General features: G+C 32.0%; 1 pseudogene across 1 annotated transcript; it reads right to left on the reverse strand.

Annotated features, from left to right (window-relative positions):
- Positions 1–4,263: 4,263 nt before the first annotated feature.
- LOC148612468 (stomatin-like) lies at positions 4,264–11,366 on the reverse strand (annotated as a pseudogene). Its single transcript, XR_015924416.1, has 8 exons — positions 11,043–11,366; positions 10,331–10,446; positions 9,991–10,063; positions 9,199–9,281; positions 8,235–8,438; positions 7,841–7,896; positions 4,922–5,000; positions 4,264–4,579 (listed from the first exon to the last, which is right to left on the reverse strand). The product of XR_015924416.1 is annotated as a stomatin-like (transcript).
- Positions 11,367–14,068: the final 2,702 nt, after the last annotated feature.

Consider the following 14,068-nt stretch of genomic DNA (forward strand, 5'->3'; position numbering starts at 1 on the left):
TTTTCAACAAACGGTCGGCATTCCAATGGGAACAAATTGTGCTCTTTTACTTGCTGACCTATTCCTTCACTCTTATGAGGCTGACTTTACAGCTGATCTGATCAGAAAGAAAGAATATTGTCTGGCTAGATCCTTCAATCTCAGTTTCCGCTATATAGATGACGTATTATGTTTAAACAATCCTAATTTCGGGGATTTGATACATCGCATCTACCCAAAAGAACTTGAAATAAAGGATATTACAGACACTATGAAGTCAGCCTCATGTCTTGACCTACACTTAGAAATCGATGGTAAAGGAAAACTATTGAGCAAACTTTACGATAAACGTGATGACTTTTCATTCAGATATGTCAACTTTCCTTTCATCTGTGGCAACATCCCTTCAGCATCTGCGTATGGAGTGTTCATATCACAACTCATACGTTATGCAAGAGCTTGCCGAAACTATGCTGACTTTTTGTATCGCGCTAGAACTCTAAAAAATAGGCTTCTGGAACAGGGTTATGTTGCTACAAGATTGAAGTCATCACTACAGAAGTTTTATGGTCGTCATCATGAACTCGTGTATCGTTATGGTGTATCCATCTGCACCATGAAAACCGATTTATTCAAAGGGTCATAGTTTTCCTTTCCTCGTTAGTCTACCCCGGACATGACTTTTTATATGCAACTCGGCGGGTGTTTCTAGAAAAGCAGAGGACGCTTACCCTACCGGTGCACCTGGTCCATGCTCCCAGTTTTTAGTGGAGTCCGAGTTGCTCATTTGCTTTTGTTACTTTGTAAGTATGATTTTAGTTACCTTATGTTCTTTGTTGTGTATGTCTGTTTTCCATGTCTGGTTTTTGTCCCTGAATTACATTGTTTTGATTACCGCTATAACCTTGGTTCCCTTAATTACTCTTTGACCATTCCTTTGACTATTTCAAGAGTTTGAGCTGTCCAGTTCAGTAGAAAAAATGAAGAAAGTATCTTAGAAGGCAATGACAATTTCTTAACATAAAACTAACGTTTCTTTAATCTAAGATATCGTTAGGGATATTGATTGACACTATGAGAACATTTTTATTTCAACAGATGACTGGTAATAGACAAAATGAAGTATTTGGTGGCCGACAGATAAGACCTTATTTACTGGTAAAATATTCTCTATCACAGACTATTGTTAACAGCTTATTCACGTTCCGATTATACATCTCTAAGTCTATAGAAATGTCAGTTATATTTTTCGCTTAATTTGCCAAAGCCATTTAGGAGTAATTCACGGAGCTCCAAAAGTCATCTCTCTGACGTATTAATTAAACTTCGGCAAATAGACGCATTGTACGAGTCAATACAGAGATCGTCCCCAAAATCAATTTCGTATTGATAAACGTCAGGTTAAATTGGTAGTAATGTGTGGTGGAAAAGATTTCCTTTTAAAATATTCCTATCCACTTTTTATTAATTGTATTGATGATTTTCATAAAAGGGTGAAAATTTACGAACATCTCGTTTATGTCTTGAAAGAACAGAACATAACTGATTTTTTAATCTTATTACAAAGAATCTATACAAAAATTTGGGTTGGTCGAAAAATATGACAGGCATTCTCCGATACATTTTTTGACTACATGTATAACTGTAGTTTAACTTAACGGAATTCAAAAAGAATAAAAGTGCTTTTAATTTATACAGTTTTTTTTGGGAAAATGTCAAATAAAAAAGCAAAAAACTAGACAGAACGAAATTTTTCTGACAAGAAAATGGCGATAAAAAGGGGGGCAAGTTGATGAATAAAATTCATTATTGATAAACAATAACAACAATAATATCTTACTTTCGGTGGTCTGTAACTGGTCGAAAGTCTATAAAACTACTTTTTCTAGGGGAAAATAGTTGTGAGAGAAATATAAATGCTTCCAGTTATGTTTTTTGCGATAAGAAAAATGCAGAATTTATTTTCATAGCTTTGTATTCGATATACAACTTGTATATAATACTTATGCAATGGCAATGATTTAAAATTCCAAATTGTCCCATCTTCTATTTATAATCATATTGACTTCAACCGTTTTCGCTTCGCACATGCGAAAACAATTCTGAAAAGTTTTTTTGGAACAATGATTTAGCTATTGTAAAAATCAAGATCAACTATTCTACTTGTTTAAACGGTCGTGGAAATCGATAAATGTATTCTTTTAATTTCATACAAGATGATTTTGTGTGTCTGTTTTCCATGTATGGTTTTTGTTCGTAGTTTGCGTTCTTTTGTTTTCCCTGGACTACTCTTTCAAACTGGAGTCCATTAGTTGAACCAACAGAGCATGAATTTATGATGGAAGCACATGAAAATCTTCATGTTACAAATATAACCTAACCGATTGATTCAACAAGGCTCGCTCAAAAGTCCAGCAGTTCAATAATCCTCTCTCATGGTGATTCATATCATTAATAAAGAGAGATGTAAACATATTGTTTCTACGTTTGTGTTTCATATACTTTTGTACGGCCAGTCCACTTTTGTGCCGCTGATTCTTTAGATAAGTAAATTTAAAGTTAATGTTTATTTGAAGTATAGTTATGAATATTACAGTCATGTTAAGACTTTTACGTGTCCAGGTCTAATTTCGGGACTTGCTTTGGTATCAAATCTAAATCTGGACTATTTACTTTATTTTTATTATTAAAATTATCTGGTTTTAAAGCCTTGTATAAATATCATGAAAACACACCGTCCAAGCAAGTGTTATCAAAAATCGGTAAGTATAATGAAATATTCGATTATACCTAGGACTTGATATTTTAACATGATGGGTGTTTGTAGAAAAGCAGAGGACGCTTACCCTTCCAGCGCACCTGGTCCAGGCTCCCAGTTTTTATTGGATTCCTAGTTGCTCATTTACTTTTTTTGTACGTGTTATTTTTGTTTTGTACTTTTCATGTTCTTTGTTGTATGTTTCTGATTTCCTGGTCTTGTCTTTAACTCTGAACTATATTCTTTTGATTTCCGCTAGGATCTTGGTTCCATTGATTACTCTTGCGTAAACACTGTTATGTTTTCCATTTAAGAAAGAGATATATAATTGCTTGACTTCTATATACATTGATAAACTGTAAATCTAATTTAACTGTTATGTAATAGTCTGCAATGTTGTTTTATATGAATATTTTATATATTGTAATAAAATATTTGACTTGTATGAATATGTATTATGTTTTACTATTTGACTTGGACCGATTAACAGACGAGCTTTCGGGAACTGGTGATTGTATTGCAATCTAGTCGTAATCTTCTATATTCTTTTTCATGCTTGATTAGTACGCACTTCTTCTTTTCTCGTCATCTATTGGTTGGTAATTGTCGCGGGTCAATTCCTTTTTCATTTGAACACTCTTACCTAAGTATCTGAACGGACATGTTGGTTTTTATGTTCATCCGAATCTAGCAACCTATATTCTTATCAACTCAACTTATATACGCATCTGATTTCAACTTAACTATTATTAAGGTTAGTTTCTTTAACATTCCTAGATTAATTGTGCATGTTAATGGTCTAGAAATTAACATTTTTACCTCGTATGAAAGTCCGGTATGAATGATTGATTGATTGTGTAACTTTCATAATAATTTACCTAAACACACAAATCTGTAATGATATTTTACTATGCTTAAATAATAGCGATTAATAATTGATTCATTTAACAGTTCGAGTGGACCGCTCGAAAGTAAAAGTGTAAATCTTTAAATCGATCACACACTGTGGTCATAAAGTAAATGTTTTAAACTATAAATACAATAAGTGATTTTTGATACTTCAGGTACAATACAGTAGTACTGGAGACTTACTATTCCTGTGACCATTTACAAATGTGCCTCTTGCACGATATGTGAGGTAAGCTAAGCGTTTTGTATTCTTGAGTTTTTGCTTTGCTTATGTATTTGCTTTGCTATGTTACGCTTATTGTATGCACTAAATCGCTTGTACTCTAATGCTGTTGTTTTGCTCTTTAATATGTTTTATTAGATAATTTACCATTTTCTTATAATTTGCTACATTTGAATATGGAGTCAAATGGAGTCAAACTACATATTTAGGTAGTTGGTTTATGCTTCACAAGCAGATTGATGAAGCCGTAAATTAAATTTACTCAAATGTTACATTTTTCCTATGATATGTAAATGTACTAAAATATACATTCACACACATGGTTAATTTTTGTGTTATCTTTATGTGCAAGATGCTATTATTTATATTGTGCTGTGTATTGAATATAACTGTATTTTACAGGGCATTAACATTTATTGGCAATAAAGCATAGAACCCTAGAGATTAGAGTTTACTTCTATCAACCCCCTAGAAATAAAGGTTGTGACACTTTTATCAACTTAGAATTGCGTAACCACATGTTGACTTGGTGTGCTGTCTATTGGCATATCAAGCGGAATAGGGAACATAATAATGGATTCTTTTTCTGCGGCGATAGTTCCTATGGTCTGTAAGTAACGGAGCTGTAAGGCTGTCTCAGATTGCGTCATAATATCCGCTGCTTCCTTCAAGGCCCTCGAAGCCCTCTGTTCTCCTTCTGCTGCGATCACCTGCAATCACAAATGGAAGGGATCAGTTAAATAAAGAAAAGATTTTGATTCTCAGTTGAATTTCGAGCTATTAAAGACCCGTAGTGTGAAAAAGTTTGTTTTCTGAACTCATCTTATCTAACTAGGTTTACTAAAGAAGACCTGTTTATTTGGACTGAGATACGGAATGACCAACATTAAGTTATACTTATAAAAATAAGTACAAATTTCAACTGCCAAATATTAACATTCTAACATTACATAATAAGTGTATATATTTGAAGATAGTCTTGTAACTGAAGAAATAAAATGTACAGTACAAAGAAGATTAACTCTATTTGAAAAGTTGGTAAGAGGACTTGCCTTGGAATTTGCCTGTCGTGAAGCCTCTGCCTCTGCTGCCGTGGCTCTCTGAAGCTGTACAGGCAACCTTACATCTTTGCTGTCAAATGTCAATTGTTATTTTTTACATAGATTAAACTAAGCTTGTGTCTGAAATTTCTAATTTTTTATCCGTTGAAACTAACATCATTTTCCTATTGCAAACGAATATAATGTTATATAACAGTAATAATTAGGTAAAACAGAAACACACATTTTTCCAATATTCATGTGTTTTAATCAAATAATTATGATAACATGCTTTGCAAAAATTCTCGGATATTTTCAACTTGTGACACAAAAATTCTCATACAGCGACAAACACAATATAATAATAATACAAGTGACAAACATAGCTACAAAAGTACAAACTTTCTTGAGATAGCACGATAAACTGTACTACAAAAGTACAAACTTTCTTGAGATAGCACGATAAATTGTACTACAAGAAGTACAAACTTTTTTGAGATAGCAAGATAAACTGTACTACAAAAAGTTCAAACTTTCTTGAGATAGCACGATAAATTGTACTACAAGAAGTAAAAACTTTCTTGAGATAGCACGATAACCTGTACTACAAAAGTACAAACTTTCTTGAGATAGCAAGATAAACTGTACTACAAAAGTACAAACTTTCTTGAGATAGCGCGATAAATTGTACTACAACAAGTAAAAACTTTCTTGAGATAGCACGATAAACTGTACTACAAAAGTACAAACTTTCTTGAGATAGCACGATAAATTGTACTACAAGAAGTACAAACTTTTTTGAGATAACAAGATAAACTGTACTACAAAAAGTACAAACTTTCTTGAGATAGCACGATAAATTGTACTACAAGAAGTAAAAACTTTCTTGAGATAGCACGATAACCTGTACTACAAAAGTACAAAATTTCTTGAGATAGCAAGATAAACTGTACTACAAAAGTACAAACTTTCTTGAGATAGCACGATAAATTGTACTACAAGAAGTACAAACTTTTTTGAGATAACAAGATAAACTGTACTACAAAAAGTACAAACTTTCTTGAGATAGCACGATAAATTGTACTACAAGAAGTAAAAACTTTCTTGAGATAGCACGATAACCTGTACTACAAAAGTACAAAATTTCTTGAGATAGCAAGATAAACTGTACTACAAAAGTACAAACTTTCTTGAGATAGCACGATAAATTGTACTACAAGAAGTACAAACTTTTTTGAGATAGCAAGATAAATTGTACTACAAAAAGTACAAACTTTCTTGAAATAGCAAGATTACCCAAGATAAACTGAACTAAACTGAATTTCAAGTCAGGGTTGAGGTAATTAAAATCATTAATTGCAATCAATTACAATTAAATACATTTTAGGAAGTAACTGCAAGGTCCTTGTAATTGAAGGAATTTTCAATTACATGTATTTGGAAGTATTTAAATACTTTTGGGAAAAAAATTATTTGTTTAATACTTTTCAATTACAATTCAAATACATTGCAATTTAATGATATCGTTTTCTGGAGGTTGATATCTAAGCTAATAGGACAAAATCAAATACATTTTAAAGATCAAAGTAATTGCAATGTAATGTATTCGGCAAAAATTCCAAAGTAATTGAATGCATTTCTTGATATAGGAATATTAACTCAATACAAACTCAACAACAAAATTACTTGAGATAAGAAGAGTAACTGTGAGCGTTCTTTAGGTGGATATTTCATTTGTCTATATGGTTTTTGAAATTATTTAAATATAAACTCAACAACAAAAGTACAAACTTTTTTATGATCGCACGACAACTCAATATAAACTGAACAACAAAAAAACAAATTTCTTGAGATAGGAAGATAAACTCAATACATACTGAACAAAAAGGCTACAAGCTTTCCATAGATAGCACAATAACTCAATACAAACTGAACAACAAAAGTACATGCTTTCCATAGATAGCACGATAACTCAATACAAACTAAACAACAAAAGTACAAACTTTCTTGAGAGAGCACAATAACTCAATACAAACTAAACAACAAAAGTACAAACTTTCTTGAGAGAGCACAATAACTCATTACAAAGTGAAGTAAACTGAACTGCAAAAATACAAGCTTTTTTGAGATAGGATGATTAACTCAATACAAACTTAACAACAAAAGTACAAGTTTTCTTGAGATAGGAAGAATAACTGCCAGCGTTCTTTAGGTGGATATTTCATTTGCCTATGTGGTTTATGTTAAGGTATTTCATGAAGAGAATTGATGTATAATTGAATGTATTTTGTTGTGTGTTTGCTTGTTTCAGTTCAGTTAAAGGGGGAGCATTAATGTTTCATAAAACTAGTTCATTCAACTGCAGATTTCATGCTCCTGTCCACAGTCAGTAAATGTTGGTCATTAGTGTGTCTTTGTGCTGTTATATTATATTTTAGTTTGATTTTGAAGAATTGTCATCATTTAGTTACCGTAAATATTATTACTTTGTTACCGGGGCCTTCCAGGGCTTACTTAAAGGAGCGTTTTGTAATCAGCTTATACTCTGGTGCATTTGTAACTTTTCACCATATCCGTTTCTTTTCCAATCAATACAAACTGAACAAAACAAAAGTACAGCTTTCCTGAAATAGCACGATAACTCAATACAAACTGAACAACAACAGTACAAGCTTTCCTGAGCCAACAAGCTAACTCAAAACAAGTATAAGCTTTCTTAAGATAACAAGATAACTCAAAGGGTACCACAATGACCATTTCTTAGAACAGGAAGACAATGACATATGTACAAGAAAAACAGTTTGTATATAGTACACTCAAAACATAAAAATTCCCTTAGAGCCCATAATATCACAAAAGAAAACGCAACATAACCAAACTGTTTAAGCTTTCAAACGATTATATATTACTTGATATAAAATATTTACTAACATTTCAATTCTTTCGACTTGTATTCCCTATGGGTCTGTGCATTCATCAAGTAAATTCTGGAATCAAGATAAATACTAACTGGCATTGCTGTTTCGATAAAGGTAGCACATTTTAAACAGTAAAGTCGAATGGTTTAGCACTAATGAAAGCTCGCGATAGTTCAATGTTTCCAACTCTGTCACATGATTACTACTAGATTATGTGTTTGGAAGGCACTTTCTGTTTTACCACCTTTTGGCATAAGACATGACTACCAATATGATAACTTAGTTGAGATACTATGATGGTTTTTATCTTTTGACTAATACATGAGTATATCGGTTCAGTAATTTTGTAATATACCCTTAATTTATGAAACCTTTCAGGCGTGTGGAAAGGAGATAAGGAGACAAACCTGTACATGATCAGCGATTTCATCTCGATGTGCCAATAGTTCTGACATATTTTTTGTCCCTAATACGTTTCGAAGCGTTGTCGCAGCTAGATGGTTAGTTGAACCTTTTGCATTGGCAACATTACAAGTCGCCAAAACTGGGTCAAAGATTCTTGCAAAAATCACAGCATCAACAACAACTGTAACTGAGTCTTTTGTCAATATCTGAAAGAGAAAGGATGATTTAAAACAACAAAAAAGCTCGAATTAATAGAAATAACTTCCATAAATCGCATGCCCGTGGTGAATCAAGTGATAGATTGAACTCTCCGTGAATTGTTCCAAGTCCAATATCCCTACACTTTTTGAAAAAAAAAAGAATATAAGCTATGTATCCATTTCGTTAAAACATCACTACAAAGTAAAAGAATTTCTATGGTAAAAACCAATTGTTGACGTTGAAATTGCTGCTGACGTTCGTCATGGTTTGTCATTTGTCTTGCCTTAGCAGTTGTTTAGAACGTCATGAATGACTTATTTTGAATGTTAACATGAAAGAGTTATCAAGGGAACCAAGATTATAGTGGTAATCAAAAGAATGTAATCAAGGGACAAAGACCAGACATGGAAAACAGACATACACAACAAAGAACACAAAGTAACTAAAATCATAAATACAAAGTAACAAAAGCAAATAAGCTACTCGGCCTCCACTAAAAACTGGGAGCATGGACCGGGTGCATCGGTAGGGTAAGTGTCCTCTGCTTTTCTAGAAACACCCGCCGAGTTGTTCATATGAAAAAGATGTGTTCATCTCGGTTTCTGGATTGTCGATTACTGACCAAATTTCAAACGTCATAATCGAAACTAAACAAAAACGCTGTAACTATGGCATTTGTCGCTACGGAATGTGTAGGCATCTACATGAGGTCTCTGTAGCAAGTCCAACGGTGGTTCTTTACACCTGATCATGAAAAGTGCTTACCTCTTGTGGTGCAATATCCATAGACATCGTTCGCAAGTCGACTTTTTCGAATTCATCAATGCAAGGAAACACAAAGAACAAACCTAAAAAAAGTGAAATAGCTCAGTGAAATAATGGGAAGAGTAAGAAAAACTTTTAAACATGTTAATAATAGTTAGTAACTGTCATTTTTGAACTTGATAAATAAATCAAGATTCATAAATATATAGTTGCTGTCGATAGCCACAATCGTCGCAAAAATCGCCCAAGCCACGATTTGTAACACTTGTTACCACCTGTCGAAAATAGTTCTATTTGTATATACAAGTGTGTGTAAAAGAATAATCATATAAATTTTGTTCAAGCTTTTAAATCCCTTGTTATTTCGAAAGAAATATTATACCTCATGTTTTGCGGCATCCAAGTGTGTATACGTGCGTTAGTTTGTTTTCTGAATTCATCAGATTTTGAAAAGGGTAAACTTTATTCTCTCATAAGTTGCAGTGATCTGTTTCCATAAAAGAACATGTAAACCCAAACTTACATAATAAATACTTGGGATAAATATAACCGACGATGATATGGCAAGTGATGTCTTTACTTGTTGTAATGGTACTAGTAGTTCACTTACAGCTTCTCGTTATTCATATGTCGTGAGAAATGGGAAATAAGCTTCCAATTTTTTGCCGTAGATTTTATAATTGTTATTTAAATCTTACGGAGATTTGGATATAAGGATTCGTGTAAGTCAGTATTGGTTATATGTTTTGAAAATCAAATATTTGCTCCCTAAAGTATTATATAGATATATACCTGGTCCTCTGGCGCCACCAGCTATTACACGACCAAGTCTGAAGATAACGACTCGTTCATATTCCTGGACAATCTTGTAAAGAAATAATTACATTCTAATTACTAGTAAAAGGACTTTCAGTATTTCTTCTTATAAAATATTATATGACTTGAACCATTTCTATTCTACGGCATTGTGATTTTTCTACCTATATAAAGTTAACATGTATTATACACTTATGAACAGGATGTAAATGCAAAAAAAACTACTGGCCAGAAAACTATCTTGTTAATTTTAGTTTCAAAATGAAACATAGCAATTTTTCTCAGGAAAGGTGAGTAGCAATCTACACAGATTTACCTTTAAAGCAAAAATTAACGATATGGGAAAGAACAAGATGACAAGTATGCTGGACAAAACAAAACAACACATTCCACACCCACTAACACCCTCTTCGTTTCCTTTGGAAGTTCGTTCTGTAAAAAGACACGAGGAAAATGTCTAAATGTTAACGATCTATTGTCCTAAGTTTTGAAGAAAAAAAATTATAGAAAGTGGCGTCAAGAATATCTACGTGATTGCTTTTCTTGTGACTGTCTGAGCCAGTATACAATAGTTGACTTTCCAGTGATACGACCTCGAATGTTATCATTGGTTTTCTCATAGCACTACACAGTAACTTTTGAAACTATTTTTTTTTATTGTATTATAATGACATACCTTGATATACGTACTTAGTACCCTTCTTTAGAATGTCTCAACCTTTTTTAAGATATAGTGAACGGGATGCTTGTTTGTTTCTTTGGGTTTAATGATCAATTATGAAAAAAGTATATGTACAGAATATATAGGAAAGTAGGTGTTTGTATAGTCTGTTAGTAGTATAATGGAAATATTTTACATATTTTATACCTGTTTTCAAAAACTATCAGGCATAATTATTAACATAAGTTATATAAGTCATATCGTTATAACACTTTGTTGACATTTTTACCCTTGTAAAAGTTGTTTAATTGTTAATAATTCCATGCAAATTATGCTGAAATATCGCATACATTAAGTATTAACTTGCCTGGTGGCATGGCTTAATTTAGCTGGAAAGCTTTCATCCTACAATTTCTGTCTCTATGACTCTAAACTACATCCATTTCGTTCATGTGAGAGGTAAACAAACGCCCAAACGTCCATAGAAGTTCGGTCTAAAATAGGGAAAACTTGTTAAATATACAGAAATATTGTCATCCATTTACCAAATTAGGCGAATTGTTTCAAATTGAACCAATTGATTACTTCATTTCAATTCCTGTGCAGTTTCTTTTTATTTGGTATGTTGTTCTGCGATTCAAAGCTTCGGGCACGGTTTTATTTCTAAATCCCGTTTTTAACCTCTCTTCGATAATCAATACCCCTTTTAAAGGCGTTATATACAACGTATTTAAACATTTAAAGTCTAAAGAATTTATAGAATGGGTGAATGGTCGATCAATATTGTTAACATTATATATAATGTACAGAAGTAGTTTATTGTTAAAGTCATGAAATCGTGTCCTTACTAACAGAATAGACATTTTAGTGTGACACTGACCTTAAAAATTATTCTTTGAGGGACATTTCATATTCTACAGATACATGTATCTAATGATATTTGGATATTTTTATCCAAAATATAATGGACAATTTAATAATACAAATATGTTAAACGAAATATATATAGAAATTAAGCTGCTATATTCAACATGATGATTTTTGCTAGGTCAAAATGACATGGTATTTGTTTAAAAAATTGTCATATGTTTCAGGGAAAAATTAGAATCCAGTATGGTCCGGAATACTCCTAAGGCTAGATGGAATTCTAATTTCTCCTAGGACAAATCGTAATTCCAATTTGCCCTGGGTTTTAACCAGTGTAAGTTGCAATTATAATTAGTCCTACGACAAATTGGAATATCTTTATTTGCCCTATAGGAAATTTCTAGATCCTACTAAATTTTAGAAGGAACTGGAATCACACTAGATTTAATGGTCAGGGAGGTTTCGGATATTACTGAACATTTTGAAAGTAAAATATGCTTATGATTTATTAAAATTTTGAATGTTGTTGGACATATTATATTCAATGAACTACATTTTGAACATATTTTATTCAACTAACCATAATTCATTAAAAAACGAAACTACAAAATTGTATTGTGACAAACTAAAACAATAAAATATCAGAACATTGAAATATTGTTTATTACATTTTTTTTTGTTTTGTTTGTGACATTTTGTGTGTTTTTTAGATCTTCGGCGTGAACATTTTAAGATTAGATATTTTCCGTTACACTGCAAACAGATGCAGGCTGGTAGGTTTGGTTTACGGTCCGATTTTTCTGACATGCTTGAGTGTGCGTTAATTATCTCATTTAATGACTTTGGATACTGGGAAACTTACTGTCCTTAAGTCAACAAGGTCATCCTCTGAGTAATAGTTTTTTTCTAAATACTATCTTCCAAAAATATTCCCTTTTCCTGTCTCCAAACACTTTAAAATAGTATTGTACTTTGTTCCTTTCATCTGACAAATTTGTGTGGCATTCCAATAATTTTTCGTAGAACAATTTTTTGTGTTCATCCATGTCAAGTTTTATTTTAGTTGTGATTTAGGGTAAATATGTGAGCAACACATTTGATAAATGTTCAAAGGTTAATCCAATTACACCTGTCACAGAAAAACTTACCATAACTACCATTAGATAATAAAATACACAAAAATCTATAATTTGAATGTCTAACTTATAAAATCATGAAAAAGGATATAAAATAACTTAAAAAGTATTTTAATTTACCAGGAAAGTATTATGTGCAAACAAAATACTTTTTATCTTAAGTTTATATCTGGTTAAAATCCAGGGCAAATTGGAATTCCAATTTGACCTAGAATGAATTAGAATTCCAATTCAGGATCTGGATTCCAATTTGCCCTGTAATATATCTTCAAAATGAAATGTATGACTAATGCATAATCTCTTTAGAAAAAGTTATACTGAATAATATAAATGTTGTTCTCATCCCGGTTCTATAATAAATTGGTTCTCTGGTCGTATGTGTACTATGTGTGATTAATTTAGAAATCCGACGACTGAATGGTCGGTATAATAATGGTTTCAGCTTAATCAGTGACCTGTACGGGACTATAGACATATAATTAAATTAATTACAAGTCTATGATATGGCCATGCTTTAATAGAAGCAAGGATTACATTTGCATGTCCTCTTCAAATCCTAGTGTTTCAACATTACTCAGTTTATATGACCATACAGTCAAACCAGTTTTAACATTTGGAAGTGAAATCTGGGGTATGTTCTCGACAACCAGCTTATAAGAAAGAGGAACAGCATATTCTTCTTGAAAAAACTTTTGAAAATGACGCAGCTGCAAGATCACATATTAAATTTAAGAAATATATAGAAGGAGTTAATAAACGGTCGAGTAATTGTGCTGTGGTGTTTGAACTTGGAAGATATCCTATGTATGTTTCCGTAGTACTATCAATGTTAAAATATTATTATAGATTTTAGAAGTTTATTGCTTGATACATGTACATATATGTGTGGTAAAAAATCTTCACCAAAGCAATGTTAATTCAATGTTATTGTATTTATTTTTTTAAAGACCAGGTATAAAAATACAGTGTATTATAATTTACAGATATGATCCCAGATAAGTTATATAGCCGTTATCTCATGTCTTCGAATGCTCATCAATAAAAGATTTTAAAATCTTAACAAGGAAAAGTATTTTCTTACTTTCATTTAAAACTCATTTGGTATGGAAAATACTTGAATTTAAGAGTTCAGATACAGGCACTCAATCTGTAAAATAAGAATAAGTGCTCACCCTTTAAGGGTCGAGACAGACCGATTTCCAAAAAAAATATAGATAGATCGTTGAGAAAATGTCAGTAGTGTTCATTAGATGAAGTTAAAGATGAAAACCACTATATAATTGAATGCCCATTATATGAGCAAATTAGTACTAGGCTTTATAATAACATTATGCCATTTACACGTAACAATTTCAGAAATTAGTACATCAATTTTAAATTCAATTGGATT

This window comes from Perna viridis, chromosome 7 (genome assembly GCF_037379345.1).
Source record: "Perna viridis isolate PV_CMFRI_1.1 ecotype Kerala chromosome 7, ASM3737934v1, whole genome shotgun sequence".
Classification (NCBI taxonomy): domain Eukaryota; kingdom Metazoa; phylum Mollusca; class Bivalvia; order Mytilida; family Mytilidae; genus Perna; species Perna viridis.